This window comes from Schistocerca serialis, unplaced genomic scaffold, assembly GCF_023864345.2.
Source record: "Schistocerca serialis cubense isolate TAMUIC-IGC-003099 unplaced genomic scaffold, iqSchSeri2.2 HiC_scaffold_1368, whole genome shotgun sequence".
NCBI lineage: Eukaryota > Metazoa > Arthropoda > Insecta > Orthoptera > Acrididae > Schistocerca > Schistocerca serialis.
Genome location: NW_026047589.1, coordinates 89,072 through 102,679, shown reverse-complemented (window position 1 = coordinate 102,679; position 13,608 = coordinate 89,072). Strand labels below are relative to the sequence as shown.

General features: G+C 49.9%; 23 non-coding genes across 23 annotated transcripts; all 23 read right to left on the bottom strand.

Annotated features, from left to right (window-relative positions):
* Positions 1-681: 681 nt before the first annotated feature.
* Positions 682-763, bottom strand: Trnas-uga (transfer RNA serine (anticodon UGA)). Its single transcript has one exon. It is a non-coding gene; the product is annotated as a tRNA-Ser (tRNA).
* A 702-nt stretch (positions 764-1,465) lies between these two features.
* Trnas-cga (transfer RNA serine (anticodon CGA)) lies at positions 1,466-1,547 on the bottom strand. Its single transcript has one exon. It is a non-coding gene; the product is annotated as a tRNA-Ser (tRNA).
* A 138-nt stretch (positions 1,548-1,685) lies between these two features.
* Positions 1,686-1,758, bottom strand: Trnak-uuu (transfer RNA lysine (anticodon UUU)). The gene has a single exon. It is a non-coding gene; the product is annotated as a tRNA-Lys (tRNA).
* Positions 1,759-2,297: 539 nt separating this feature from the next.
* Positions 2,298-2,370, bottom strand: Trnaf-gaa (transfer RNA phenylalanine (anticodon GAA)). Its single transcript has one exon. It is a non-coding gene; the product is annotated as a tRNA-Phe (tRNA).
* A 590-nt stretch (positions 2,371-2,960) lies between these two features.
* Positions 2,961-3,042, bottom strand: Trnas-uga (transfer RNA serine (anticodon UGA)). Its single transcript has one exon. It is a non-coding gene; the product is annotated as a tRNA-Ser (tRNA).
* A 702-nt stretch (positions 3,043-3,744) lies between these two features.
* Positions 3,745-3,826, bottom strand: Trnas-cga (transfer RNA serine (anticodon CGA)). The gene has a single exon. It is a non-coding gene; the product is annotated as a tRNA-Ser (tRNA).
* Positions 3,827-3,964: 138 nt separating this feature from the next.
* Trnak-uuu (transfer RNA lysine (anticodon UUU)) lies at positions 3,965-4,037 on the bottom strand. The gene has a single exon. It is a non-coding gene; the product is annotated as a tRNA-Lys (tRNA).
* A 539-nt stretch (positions 4,038-4,576) lies between these two features.
* Trnaf-gaa (transfer RNA phenylalanine (anticodon GAA)) lies at positions 4,577-4,649 on the bottom strand. The gene has a single exon. It is a non-coding gene; the product is annotated as a tRNA-Phe (tRNA).
* Positions 4,650-5,239: 590 nt separating this feature from the next.
* On the bottom strand, positions 5,240-5,321 carry Trnas-uga (transfer RNA serine (anticodon UGA)). The gene has a single exon. It is a non-coding gene; the product is annotated as a tRNA-Ser (tRNA).
* A 702-nt stretch (positions 5,322-6,023) lies between these two features.
* On the bottom strand, positions 6,024-6,105 carry Trnas-cga (transfer RNA serine (anticodon CGA)). Its single transcript has one exon. It is a non-coding gene; the product is annotated as a tRNA-Ser (tRNA).
* A 138-nt stretch (positions 6,106-6,243) lies between these two features.
* Positions 6,244-6,316, bottom strand: Trnak-uuu (transfer RNA lysine (anticodon UUU)). Its single transcript has one exon. It is a non-coding gene; the product is annotated as a tRNA-Lys (tRNA).
* Positions 6,317-6,855: 539 nt separating this feature from the next.
* Positions 6,856-6,928, bottom strand: Trnaf-gaa (transfer RNA phenylalanine (anticodon GAA)). Its single transcript has one exon. It is a non-coding gene; the product is annotated as a tRNA-Phe (tRNA).
* Positions 6,929-7,518: 590 nt separating this feature from the next.
* Trnas-uga (transfer RNA serine (anticodon UGA)) lies at positions 7,519-7,600 on the bottom strand. The gene has a single exon. It is a non-coding gene; the product is annotated as a tRNA-Ser (tRNA).
* A 702-nt stretch (positions 7,601-8,302) lies between these two features.
* Trnas-cga (transfer RNA serine (anticodon CGA)) lies at positions 8,303-8,384 on the bottom strand. The gene has a single exon. It is a non-coding gene; the product is annotated as a tRNA-Ser (tRNA).
* Positions 8,385-8,522: 138 nt separating this feature from the next.
* Trnak-uuu (transfer RNA lysine (anticodon UUU)) lies at positions 8,523-8,595 on the bottom strand. The gene has a single exon. It is a non-coding gene; the product is annotated as a tRNA-Lys (tRNA).
* A 539-nt stretch (positions 8,596-9,134) lies between these two features.
* Trnaf-gaa (transfer RNA phenylalanine (anticodon GAA)) lies at positions 9,135-9,207 on the bottom strand. The gene has a single exon. It is a non-coding gene; the product is annotated as a tRNA-Phe (tRNA).
* A 590-nt stretch (positions 9,208-9,797) lies between these two features.
* On the bottom strand, positions 9,798-9,879 carry Trnas-uga (transfer RNA serine (anticodon UGA)). The gene has a single exon. It is a non-coding gene; the product is annotated as a tRNA-Ser (tRNA).
* Positions 9,880-10,581: 702 nt separating this feature from the next.
* Trnas-cga (transfer RNA serine (anticodon CGA)) lies at positions 10,582-10,663 on the bottom strand. Its single transcript has one exon. It is a non-coding gene; the product is annotated as a tRNA-Ser (tRNA).
* A 138-nt stretch (positions 10,664-10,801) lies between these two features.
* On the bottom strand, positions 10,802-10,874 carry Trnak-uuu (transfer RNA lysine (anticodon UUU)). The gene has a single exon. It is a non-coding gene; the product is annotated as a tRNA-Lys (tRNA).
* Positions 10,875-11,413: 539 nt separating this feature from the next.
* Positions 11,414-11,486, bottom strand: Trnaf-gaa (transfer RNA phenylalanine (anticodon GAA)). Its single transcript has one exon. It is a non-coding gene; the product is annotated as a tRNA-Phe (tRNA).
* A 590-nt stretch (positions 11,487-12,076) lies between these two features.
* Positions 12,077-12,158, bottom strand: Trnas-uga (transfer RNA serine (anticodon UGA)). The gene has a single exon. It is a non-coding gene; the product is annotated as a tRNA-Ser (tRNA).
* A 702-nt stretch (positions 12,159-12,860) lies between these two features.
* Trnas-cga (transfer RNA serine (anticodon CGA)) lies at positions 12,861-12,942 on the bottom strand. Its single transcript has one exon. It is a non-coding gene; the product is annotated as a tRNA-Ser (tRNA).
* Positions 12,943-13,080: 138 nt separating this feature from the next.
* Trnak-uuu (transfer RNA lysine (anticodon UUU)) lies at positions 13,081-13,153 on the bottom strand. The gene has a single exon. It is a non-coding gene; the product is annotated as a tRNA-Lys (tRNA).
* Positions 13,154-13,608: the final 455 nt, after the last annotated feature.

Sequence of the window (13,608 nt, the reverse complement as noted above, 5' to 3'; positions counted from 1 at the left end):
ATACGTAACGCTACGGCGGAGCGGAAGACTAGGCACGTCCACACTGCACGGCGTCTAAAGCGGAACTACGCCCCAACTGAGCTATTTCGGCTGACGTCGAAGGTTGCCATTTGCATGTGTTCGTTAACCTCTGCCTCGTTGCCAATTTCACAGTCACCTTCGTCTGATAAGACACAGGGGCGCTGAAAGGCGAGCAGCCGATGCAGTGAAGTTCCACACACATTTCTTCTTCTTCCGTCATCGTAACAAGCAAACATGTCGACTCGATTCGTGTAATATTGACTTCGCTGACGCTAGAAAACCCGTGCTATATCGATGCCAGGGGCAACTCGTGTGCGGAGAACGAGACACAAGAAGGAGTGAGTCTCTCCACCGTATGAGAGGCAGTATCTAGCAGATACACACGGTAAAACATACGACTTGCGTTAGCTCATAAATTGCTACACGTCATCGTCTGCAAGCTAAAATGGACACATCTGCACTGCCCAGTGAGGCGACACTTGTACTAACACCAGGTGGACGGCTGTGAGACGCGGAGATGAGCTGCGGCTTCTGGGCGCGACTGTAACGCTGCGCCCTGGATCAAATAGCACTGCACATTGCTGGTGACCCACGTGTTTAGTAGTGACGCAACTGCTAGGATGCAGCTGAACGTCCGCCTTTTGAGAGCGAGAAAATTCTCGCAGTCGGCAGGACTCGAACCTACGCTCCCAGAGGGAATCTGATTTCAAGTCAGACGCCTTAACCACTCGGCCACGACTGCCGGTGGCGGAAGCGACTCCCGACAACTGAAACCGCCATCTTTAGAAGCAATCTGATGGCAGAAAACGGCGTGGCCTCACTCTTTTCTGTAGGGTTTCCATTAGCCGTTACGAAAGTGTATTAATTTTCGCCCAGACAGGGACTTGAACCCAGGACCCTTTGGTTGAAAACCTAGCGCTCTACCGACTCAGCTATGCGGGCCCACGCACGAGCATTATCGTACAGCTGCGCGGTGCGCGAGTGATTCGTATGTCGTAATTACTGGCTTATGGCTCCGATGGCGACTTCACCGACTTCCCACTGACGCACCGCTGACGCTAGTTTTCTGTCGTCTTAAAACGATCGACATACCTCCAAGCAGCTGCGAGATCTTAAGAAAAGAAACGCTGCACCACTGCTTTGGCCGCACTCGAGTGATGGAAATTGCGATTCTTAAAAAGAAAATGAAATGTTCGCTCTGTCCATCACTTTCGAGCACATCTGTGAACTCACGATCTCAGCGACGGCTTTCTGCAGTCCCAGCGTCAGTGTCAGTGTGAGGTGAACCGATAGCCACAGTAAGCAGCGGTCGTCGCGAAAACTCAGTATTCTTAAAACGGAAATTTTCGTCTTGTTGAGAATGGCGTCACTGGTTTGCACCCGCATTCGCCCACGCATGTCACATGTGTGCGAAAATGTTTGCTCCTCTGTACGCAAAATCGCACGCAGCCGGTAGGATTCGAACCTACGCTCCCAGAGGGAATCTGATTTCGAGTCAGACGCCTTAACCACTCGGCCACGACTGCCGTTAGCGCGGTGTTCTCCCGACACATGCAACTGCTACCGTTTAAAGCACTGTGGTGTCAGTAAACGGCGTAACTGCATTATTTTCCGTAGCGTTTCCACCGCTACCAGACGAATCGCTACCAAAGTGTTAAAATTTCCGCCTCGACGGGGCCTTGAACCCTGGACCCTTAGGTTAAAAGCCTAATGCTCTACCAACTGAGCTATCCGGGCTCAGACGAGGCTGCAAAACCTCCCACAATGCACAACTATACATTGACTCATGTCCTTTACTGTTGTGCAATCGCTGTATGGGGCCGTTACTAATAAAACGTCGCCTACATGCTGTCTACAAACTTATCACGCTAAGCTCGTAACACACTCTCGAAGACTGCTGGCACACGATGCAACAACAAATTGCACTAGTTGTTACGCCTCATACGTCGGAGCAGAGAATTTACGTGTTTTGTCGACACTCACTGGGCAATTGGAAAATTCACAAGCATTTCGAATGCAATGTTTCCCACGCTTTCGCTCATTTCACGGTTCCGTTGAAGACGTTCTTCACCACCTGACACAGAAAAAGGAATGCAGTCGGTAGGATATTTTTAATTCTTTTGCTTCTAGGGGAGTTAGTTGTCTAGTGAGTTCCTCTTATGGCATGCACTAGACAACCAGAACAGCTACAGGAGAGAGTCATTTTTGTTGTCAGCGGTAGTTGCATTATCACAAACGCAGAGTAATTCCATTGGCGTCGCATCAAAACGAATACCTGCCGAAACCCGGGATCGAACCAGGGACCTTTAGATCTTCAGTCTAACGCTCTCCCAACTGAGCTATTTCGGCTGACGTCGAAGGTTGCCATTTGCATGTGTTCGTTAACCTCTGCCTCGTTGCCAATTTCACAGTCACCTTCGTCTGATAAGACACAGGGGCGCTGAAAGGCGAGCAGCCGATGCAGTGAAGTTCCACACACATTTCTTCTTCTTCCGTCATCGTAACAAGCAAACATGTCGACTCGATTCGTGTAATATTGACTTCGCTGACGCTAGAAAACCCGTGCTATATCGATGCCAGGGGCAACTCGTGTGCGGAGAACGAGACACAAGAAGGAGTGAGTCTCTCCACCGTATGAGAGGCAGTATCTAGCAGATACACACGGTAAAACATACGACTTGCGTTAGCTCATAAATTGCTACACGTCATCGTCTGCAAGCTAAAATGGACACATCTGCACTGCCCAGTGAGGCGACACTTGTACTAACACCAGGTGGACGGCTGTGAGACGCGGAGATGAGCTGCGGCTTCTGGGCGCGACTGTAACGCTGCGCCCTGGATCAAATAGCACTGCACATTGCTGGTGACCCACGTGTTTAGTAGTGACGCAACTGCTAGGATGCAGCTGAACGTCCGCCTTTTGAGAGCGAGAAAATTTTCGCAGTCGGCAGGACTCGAACCTACGCTCCCAGAGGGAATCTGATTTCAAGTCAGACGCCTTAACCACTCGGCCACGACTGCCGGTGGCGGAAGCGACTCCCGACAACTGAAACCGCCATCTTTAGAAGCAATCTGATGGCAGAAAACGGCGTGGCCTCACTCTTTTCTGTAGGGTTTCCATTAGCCGTTACGAAAGTGTATTAATTTTCGCCCAGACAGGGACTTGAACCCAGGACCCTTTGGTTGAAAACCTAGCGCTCTACCGACTCAGCTATGCGGGCCCACGCACGAGCATTATCGTACAGCTGCGCGGTGCGCGAGTGATTCGTATGTCGTAATTACTGGCTTATGGCTCCGATGGCGACTTCACCGACTTCCCACTGACGCACCGCTGACGCTAGTTTTCTGTCGTCTTAAAACGATCGACATACCTCCAAGCAGCTGCGAGATCTTAAGAAAAGAAACGCTGCACCACTGCTTTGGCCGCACTCGAGTGATGGAAATTGCGATTCTTAAAAAGAAAATGAAATGTTCGCTCTGTCCATCACTTTCGAGCACATCTGTGAACTCACGATCTCAGCGACGGCTTTCTGCAGTCCCAGCGTCAGTGTCAGTGTGAGGTGAACCGATAGCCACAGTAAGCAGCGGTCGTCGCGAAAACTCAGTATTCTTAAAACGGAAATTTTCGTCTTGTTGAGAATGGCGTCACTGGTTTGCACCCGCATTCGCCCACGCATGTCACATGTGTGCGAAAATGTTTGCTCCTCTGTACGCAAAATCGCACGCAGCCGGTAGGATTCGAACCTACGCTCCCAGAGGGAATCTGATTTCGAGTCAGACGCCTTAACCACTCGGCCACGACTGCCGTTAGCGCGGTGTTCTCCCGACACATGCAACTGCTACCGTTTAAAGCACTGTGGTGTCAGTAAACGGCGTAACTGCATTATTTTCCGTAGCGTTTCCACCGCTACCAGACGAATCGCTACCAAAGTGTTAAAATTTCCGCCTCGACGGGGCCTTGAACCCTGGACCCTTAGGTTAAAAGCCTAATGCTCTACCAACTGAGCTATCCGGGCTCAGACGAGGCTGCAAAACCTCCCACAATGCACAACTATACATTGACTCATGTCCTTTACTGTTGTGCAATCGCTGTATGGGGCCGTTACTAATAAAACGTCGCCTACATGCTGTCTACAAACTTATCACGCTAAGCTCGTAACACACTCTCGAAGACTGCTGGCACACGATGCAACAACAAATTGCACTAGTTGTTACGCCTCATACGTCGGAGCAGAGAATTTACGTGTTTTGTCGACACTCACTGGGCAATTGGAAAATTCACAAGCATTTCGAATGCAATGTTTCCCACGCTTTCGCTCATTTCACGGTTCCGTTGAAGACGTTCTTCACCACCTGACACAGAAAAAGGAATGCAGTCGGTAGGATATTTTTAATTCTTTTGCTTCTAGGGGAGTTAGTTGTCTAGTGAGTTCCTCTTATGGCATGCACTAGACAACCAGAACAGCTACAGGAGAGAGTCATTTTTGTTGTCAGCGGTAGTTGCATTATCACAAACGCAGAGTAATTCCATTGGCGTCGCATCAAAACGAATACCTGCCGAAACCCGGGATCGAACCAGGGACCTTTAGATCTTCAGTCTAACGCTCTCCCAACTGAGCTATTTCGGCTGACGTCGAAGGTTGCCATTTGCATGTGTTCGTTAACCTCTGCCTCGTTGCCAATTTCACAGTCACCTTCGTCTGATAAGACACAGGGGCGCTGAAAGGCGAGCAGCCGATGCAGTGAAGTTCCACACACATTTCTTCTTCTTCCGTCATCGTAACAAGCAAACATGTCGACTCGATTCGTGTAATATTGACTTCGCTGACGCTAGAAAACCCGTGCTATATCGATGCCAGGGGCAACTCGTGTGCGGAGAACGAGACACAAGAAGGAGTGAGTCTCTCCACCGTATGAGAGGCAGTATCTAGCAGATACACACGGTAAAACATACGACTTGCGTTAGCTCATAAATTGCTACACGTCATCGTCTGCAAGCTAAAATGGACACATCTGCACTGCCCAGTGAGGCGACACTTGTACTAACACCAGGTGGACGGCTGTGAGACGCGGAGATGAGCTGCGGCTTCTGGGCGCGACTGTAACGCTGCGCCCTGGATCAAATAGCACTGCACATTGCTGGTGACCCACGTGTTTAGTAGTGACGCAACTGCTAGGATGCAGCTGAACGTCCGCCTTTTGAGAGCGAGAAAATTTTCGCAGTCGGCAGGACTCGAACCTACGCTCCCAGAGGGAATCTGATTTCAAGTCAGACGCCTTAACCACTCGGCCACGACTGCCGGTGGCGGAAGCGACTCCCGACAACTGAAACCGCCATCTTTAGAAGCAATCTGATGGCAGAAAACGGCGTGGCCTCACTCTTTTCTGTAGGGTTTCCATTAGCCGTTACGAAAGTGTATTAATTTTCGCCCAGACAGGGACTTGAACCCAGGACCCTTTGGTTGAAAACCTAGCGCTCTACCGACTCAGCTATGCGGGCCCACGCACGAGCATTATCGTACAGCTGCGCGGTGCGCGAGTGATTCGTATGTCGTAATTACTGGCTTATGGCTCCGATGGCGACTTCACCGACTTCCCACTGACGCACCGCTGACGCTAGTTTTCTGTCGTCTTAAAACGATCGACATACCTCCAAGCAGCTGCGAGATCTTAAGAAAAGAAACGCTGCACCACTGCTTTGGCCGCACTCGAGTGATGGAAATTGCGATTCTTAAAAAGAAAATGAAATGTTCGCTCTGTCCATCACTTTCGAGCACATCTGTGAACTCACGATCTCAGCGACGGCTTTCTGCAGTCCCAGCGTCAGTGTCAGTGTGAGGTGAACCGATAGCCACAGTAAGCAGCGGTCGTCGCGAAAACTCAGTATTCTTAAAACGGAAATTTTCGTCTTGTTGAGAATGGCGTCACTGGTTTGCACCCGCATTCGCCCACGCATGTCACATGTGTGCGAAAATGTTTGCTCCTCTGTACGCAAAATCGCACGCAGCCGGTAGGATTCGAACCTACGCTCCCAGAGGGAATCTGATTTCGAGTCAGACGCCTTAACCACTCGGCCACGACTGCCGTTAGCGCGGTGTTCTCCCGACACATGCAACTGCTACCGTTTAAAGCACTGTGGTGTCAGTAAACGGCGTAACTGCATTATTTTCCGTAGCGTTTCCACCGCTACCAGACGAATCGCTACCAAAGTGTTAAAATTTCCGCCTCGACGGGGCCTTGAACCCTGGACCCTTAGGTTAAAAGCCTAATGCTCTACCAACTGAGCTATCCGGGCTCAGACGAGGCTGCAAAACCTCCCACAATGCACAACTATACATTGACTCATGTCCTTTACTGTTGTGCAATCGCTGTATGGGGCCGTTACTAATAAAACGTCGCCTACATGCTGTCTACAAACTTATCACGCTAAGCTCGTAACACACTCTCGAAGACTGCTGGCACACGATGCAACAACAAATTGCACTAGTTGTTACGCCTCATACGTCGGAGCAGAGAATTTACGTGTTTTGTCGACACTCACTGGGCAATTGGAAAATTCACAAGCATTTCGAATGCAATGTTTCCCACGCTTTCGCTCATTTCACGGTTCCGTTGAAGACGTTCTTCACCACCTGACACAGAAAAAGGAATGCAGTCGGTAGGATATTTTTAATTCTTTTGCTTCTAGGGGAGTTAGTTGTCTAGTGAGTTCCTCTTATGGCATGCACTAGACAACCAGAACAGCTACAGGAGAGAGTCATTTTTGTTGTCAGCGGTAGTTGCATTATCACAAACGCAGAGTAATTCCATTGGCGTCGCATCAAAACGAATACCTGCCGAAACCCGGGATCGAACCAGGGACCTTTAGATCTTCAGTCTAACGCTCTCCCAACTGAGCTATTTCGGCTGACGTCGAAGGTTGCCATTTGCATGTGTTCGTTAACCTCTGCCTCGTTGCCAATTTCACAGTCACCTTCGTCTGATAAGACACAGGGGCGCTGAAAGGCGAGCAGCCGATGCAGTGAAGTTCCACACACATTTCTTCTTCTTCCGTCATCGTAACAAGCAAACATGTCGACTCGATTCGTGTAATATTGACTTCGCTGACGCTAGAAAACCCGTGCTATATCGATGCCAGGGGCAACTCGTGTGCGGAGAACGAGACACAAGAAGGAGTGAGTCTCTCCACCGTATGAGAGGCAGTATCTAGCAGATACACACGGTAAAACATACGACTTGCGTTAGCTCATAAATTGCTACACGTCATCGTCTGCAAGCTAAAATGGACACATCTGCACTGCCCAGTGAGGCGACACTTGTACTAACACCAGGTGGACGGCTGTGAGACGCGGAGATGAGCTGCGGCTTCTGGGCGCGACTGTAACGCTGCGCCCTGGATCAAATAGCACTGCACATTGCTGGTGACCCACGTGTTTAGTAGTGACGCAACTGCTAGGATGCAGCTGAACGTCCGCCTTTTGAGAGCGAGAAAATTTTCGCAGTCGGCAGGACTCGAACCTACGCTCCCAGAGGGAATCTGATTTCAAGTCAGACGCCTTAACCACTCGGCCACGACTGCCGGTGGCGGAAGCGACTCCCGACAACTGAAACCGCCATCTTTAGAAGCAATCTGATGGCAGAAAACGGCGTGGCCTCACTCTTTTCTGTAGGGTTTCCATTAGCCGTTACGAAAGTGTATTAATTTTCGCCCAGACAGGGACTTGAACCCAGGACCCTTTGGTTGAAAACCTAGCGCTCTACCGACTCAGCTATGCGGGCCCACGCACGAGCATTATCGTACAGCTGCGCGGTGCGCGAGTGATTCGTATGTCGTAATTACTGGCTTATGGCTCCGATGGCGACTTCACCGACTTCCCACTGACGCACCGCTGACGCTAGTTTTCTGTCGTCTTAAAACGATCGACATACCTCCAAGCAGCTGCGAGATCTTAAGAAAAGAAACGCTGCACCACTGCTTTGGCCGCACTCGAGTGATGGAAATTGCGATTCTTAAAAAGAAAATGAAATGTTCGCTCTGTCCATCACTTTCGAGCACATCTGTGAACTCACGATCTCAGCGACGGCTTTCTGCAGTCCCAGCGTCAGTGTCAGTGTGAGGTGAACCGATAGCCACAGTAAGCAGCGGTCGTCGCGAAAACTCAGTATTCTTAAAACGGAAATTTTCGTCTTGTTGAGAATGGCGTCACTGGTTTGCACCCGCATTCGCCCACGCATGTCACATGTGTGCGAAAATGTTTGCTCCTCTGTACGCAAAATCGCACGCAGCCGGTAGGATTCGAACCTACGCTCCCAGAGGGAATCTGATTTCGAGTCAGACGCCTTAACCACTCGGCCACGACTGCCGTTAGCGCGGTGTTCTCCCGACACATGCAACTGCTACCGTTTAAAGCACTGTGGTGTCAGTAAACGGCGTAACTGCATTATTTTCCGTAGCGTTTCCACCGCTACCAGACGAATCGCTACCAAAGTGTTAAAATTTCCGCCTCGACGGGGCCTTGAACCCTGGACCCTTAGGTTAAAAGCCTAATGCTCTACCAACTGAGCTATCCGGGCTCAGACGAGGCTGCAAAACCTCCCACAATGCACAACTATACATTGACTCATGTCCTTTACTGTTGTGCAATCGCTGTATGGGGCCGTTACTAATAAAACGTCGCCTACATGCTGTCTACAAACTTATCACGCTAAGCTCGTAACACACTCTCGAAGACTGCTGGCACACGATGCAACAACAAATTGCACTAGTTGTTACGCCTCATACGTCGGAGCAGAGAATTTACGTGTTTTGTCGACACTCACTGGGCAATTGGAAAATTCACAAGCATTTCGAATGCAATGTTTCCCACGCTTTCGCTCATTTCACGGTTCCGTTGAAGACGTTCTTCACCACCTGACACAGAAAAAGGAATGCAGTCGGTAGGATATTTTTAATTCTTTTGCTTCTAGGGGAGTTAGTTGTCTAGTGAGTTCCTCTTATGGCATGCACTAGACAACCAGAACAGCTACAGGAGAGAGTCATTTTTGTTGTCAGCGGTAGTTGCATTATCACAAACGCAGAGTAATTCCATTGGCGTCGCATCAAAACGAATACCTGCCGAAACCCGGGATCGAACCAGGGACCTTTAGATCTTCAGTCTAACGCTCTCCCAACTGAGCTATTTCGGCTGACGTCGAAGGTTGCCATTTGCATGTGTTCGTTAACCTCTGCCTCGTTGCCAATTTCACAGTCACCTTCGTCTGATAAGACACAGGGGCGCTGAAAGGCGAGCAGCCGATGCAGTGAAGTTCCACACACATTTCTTCTTCTTCCGTCATCGTAACAAGCAAACATGTCGACTCGATTCGTGTAATATTGACTTCGCTGACGCTAGAAAACCCGTGCTATATCGATGCCAGGGGCAACTCGTGTGCGGAGAACGAGACACAAGAAGGAGTGAGTCTCTCCACCGTATGAGAGGCAGTATCTAGCAGATACACACGGTAAAACATACGACTTGCGTTAGCTCATAAATTGCTACACGTCATCGTCTGCAAGCTAAAATGGACACATCTGCACTGCCCAGTGAGGCGACACTTGTACTAACACCAGGTGGACGGCTGTGAGACGCGGAGATGAGCTGCGGCTTCTGGGCGCGACTGTAACGCTGCGCCCTGGATCAAATAGCACTGCACATTGCTGGTGACCCACGTGTTTAGTAGTGACGCAACTGCTAGGATGCAGCTGAACGTCCGCCTTTTGAGAGCGAGAAAATTTTCGCAGTCGGCAGGACTCGAACCTACGCTCCCAGAGGGAATCTGATTTCAAGTCAGACGCCTTAACCACTCGGCCACGACTGCCGGTGGCGGAAGCGACTCCCGACAACTGAAACCGCCATCTTTAGAAGCAATCTGATGGCAGAAAACGGCGTGGCCTCACTCTTTTCTGTAGGGTTTCCATTAGCCGTTACGAAAGTGTATTAATTTTCGCCCAGACAGGGACTTGAACCCAGGACCCTTTGGTTGAAAACCTAGCGCTCTACCGACTCAGCTATGCGGGCCCACGCACGAGCATTATCGTACAGCTGCGCGGTGCGCGAGTGATTCGTATGTCGTAATTACTGGCTTATGGCTCCGATGGCGACTTCACCGACTTCCCACTGACGCACCGCTGACGCTAGTTTTCTGTCGTCTTAAAACGATCGACATACCTCCAAGCAGCTGCGAGATCTTAAGAAAAGAAACGCTGCACCACTGCTTTGGCCGCACTCGAGTGATGGAAATTGCGATTCTTAAAAAGAAAATGAAATGTTCGCTCTGTCCATCACTTTCGAGCACATCTGTGAACTCACGATCTCAGCGACGGCTTTCTGCAGTCCCAGCGTCAGTGTCAGTGTGAGGTGAACCGATAGCCACAGTAAGCAGCGGTCGTCGCGAAAACTCAGTATTCTTAAAACGGAAATTTTCGTCTTGTTGAGAATGGCGTCACTGGTTTGCACCCGCATTCGCCCACGCATGTCACATGTGTGCGAAAATGTTTGCTCCTCTGTACGCAAAATCGCACGCAGCCGGTAGGATTCGAACCTACGCTCCCAGAGGGAATCTGATTTCGAGTCAGACGCCTTAACCACTCGGCCACGACTGCCGTTAGCGCGGTGTTCTCCCGACACATGCAACTGCTACCGTTTAAAGCACTGTGGTGTCAGTAAACGGCGTAACTGCATTATTTTCCGTAGCGTTTCCACCGCTACCAGACGAATCGCTACCAAAGTGTTAAAATTTCCGCCTCGACGGGGCCTTGAACCCTGGACCCTTAGGTTAAAAGCCTAATGCTCTACCAACTGAGCTATCCGGGCTCAGACGAGGCTGCAAAACCTCCCACAATGCACAACTATACATTGACTCATGTCCTTTACTGTTGTGCAATCGCTGTATGGGGCCGTTACTAATAAAACGTCGCCTACATGCTGTCTACAAACTTATCACGCTAAGCTCGTAACACACTCTCGAAGACTGCTGGCACACGATGCAACAACAAATTGCACTAGTTGTTACGCCTCATACGTCGGAGCAGAGAATTTACGTGTTTTGTCGACACTCACTGGGCAATTGGAAAATTCACAAGCATTTCGAATGCAATGTTTCCCACGCTTTCGCTCATTTCACGGTTCCGTTGAAGACGTTCTTCACCACCTGACACAGAAAAAGGAATGCAGTCGGTAGGATATTTTTAATTCTTTTGCTTCTAGGGGAGTTAGTTGTCTAGTGAGTTCCTCTTATGGCATGCACTAGACAACCAGAACAGCTACAGGAGAGAGTCATTTTTGTTGTCAGCGGTAGTTGCATTATCACAAACGCAGAGTAATTCCATTGGCGTCGCATCAAAACGAATACCTGCCGAAACCCGGGATCGAACCAGGGACCTTTAGATCTTCAGTCTAACGCTCTCCCAACTGAGCTATTTCGGCTGACGTCGAAGGTTGCCATTTGCATGTGTTCGTTAACCTCTGCCTCGTTGCCAATTTCACAGTCACCTTCGTCTGATAAGACACAGGGGCGCTGAAAGGCGAGCAGCCGATGCAGTGAAGTTCCACACACATTTCTTCTTCTTCCGTCATCGTAACAAGCAAACATGTCGACTCGATTCGTGTAATATTGACTTCGCTGACGCTAGAAAACCCGTGCTATATCGATGCCAGGGGCAACTCGTGTGCGGAGAACGAGACACAAGAAGGAGTGAGTCTCTCCACCGTATGAGAGGCAGTATCTAGCAGATACACACGGTAAAACATACGACTTGCGTTAGCTCATAAATTGCTACACGTCATCGTCTGCAAGCTAAAATGGACACATCTGCACTGCCCAGTGAGGCGACACTTGTACTAACACCAGGTGGACGGCTGTGAGACGCGGAGATGAGCTGCGGCTTCTGGGCGCGACTGTAACGCTGCGCCCTGGATCAAATAGCACTGCACATTGCTGGTGACCCACGTGTTTAGTAGTGACGCAACTGCTAGGATGCAGCTGAACGTCCGCCTTTTGAGAGCGAGAAAATTTTCGCAGTCGGCAGGACTCGAACCTACGCTCCCAGAGGGAATCTGATTTCAAGTCAGACGCCTTAACCACTCGGCCACGACTGCCGGTGGCGGAAGCGACTCCCGACAACTGAAACCGCCATCTTTAGAAGCAATCTGATGGCAGAAAACGGCGTGGCCTCACTCTTTTCTGTAGGGTTTCCATTAGCCGTTACGAAAGTGTATTAATTTTCGCCCAGACAGGGACTTGAACCCAGGACCCTTTGGTTGAAAACCTAGCGCTCTACCGACTCAGCTATGCGGGCCCACGCACGAGCATTATCGTACAGCTGCGCGGTGCGCGAGTGATTCGTATGTCGTAATTACTGGCTTATGGCTCCGATGGCGACTTCACCGACTTCCCACTGACGCACCGCTGACGCTAGTTTTCTGTCGTCTTAAAACGATCGACATACCTCCAAGCAGCTGCGAGATCTTAAGAAAAGAAACGCTGCACCACTGCTTTGGCCGCACTCGAGTGATGGAAATTGCGATTCTTAAAAAGAAAATGAAATGTTCGCTCTGTCCATCACTTTCGAGCACATCTGTGAACTCACGATCTCAGCGACGGCTTTCTGCAGTCCCAGCGTCAGTGTCAGTGTGAGGTGAACCGATAGCCACAGTAAGCAGCGGTCGTCGCGAAAACTCAGTATTCTTAAAACGGAAATTTTCGTCTTGTTGAGAATGGCGTCACTGGTTTGCACCCGCATTCGCCCACGCATGTCACATGTGTGCGAAAATGTTTGCTCCTCTGTACGCAAAATCGCACGCAGCCGGTAGGATTCGAACCTACGCTCCCAGAGGGAATCTGATTTCGAGTCAGACGCCTTAACCACTCGGCCACGACTGCCGTTAGCGCGGTGTTCTCCCGACACATGCAACTGCTACCGTTTAAAGCACTGTGGTGTCAGTAAACGGCGTAACTGCATTATTTTCCGTAGCGTTTCCACCGCTACCAGACGAATCGCTACCAAAGTGTTAAAATTTCCGCCTCGACGGGGCCTTGAACCCTGGACCCTTAGGTTAAAAGCCTAATGCTCTACCAACTGAGCTATCCGGGCTCAGACGAGGCTGCAAAACCTCCCACAATGCACAACTATACATTGACTCATGTCCTTTACTGTTGTGCAATCGCTGTATGGGGCCGTTACTAATAAAACGTCGCCTACATGCTGTCTACAAACTTATCACGCTAAGCTCGTAACACACTCTCGAAGACTGCTGGCACACGATGCAACAACAAATTGCACTAGTTGTTACGCCTCATACGTCGGAGCAGAGAATTTACGTGTTTTGTCGACACTCACTGGGCAATTGGAAAATTCACAAGCATTTCGAATGCAATGTTTCCCACGCTTTCGCTCATTTCACGGTTCCGTTGAAGACGTTCTTCACCACCTGACACAGAAAAAGGAATGCAGTCGGTAGGATATTTTTAATTCTTTTGCTTCTAGGGGAGTTAGTTGTCTAGTGAGTTCCTCTTATGGCATGCACTAGACAACCAGAACAGCTACAG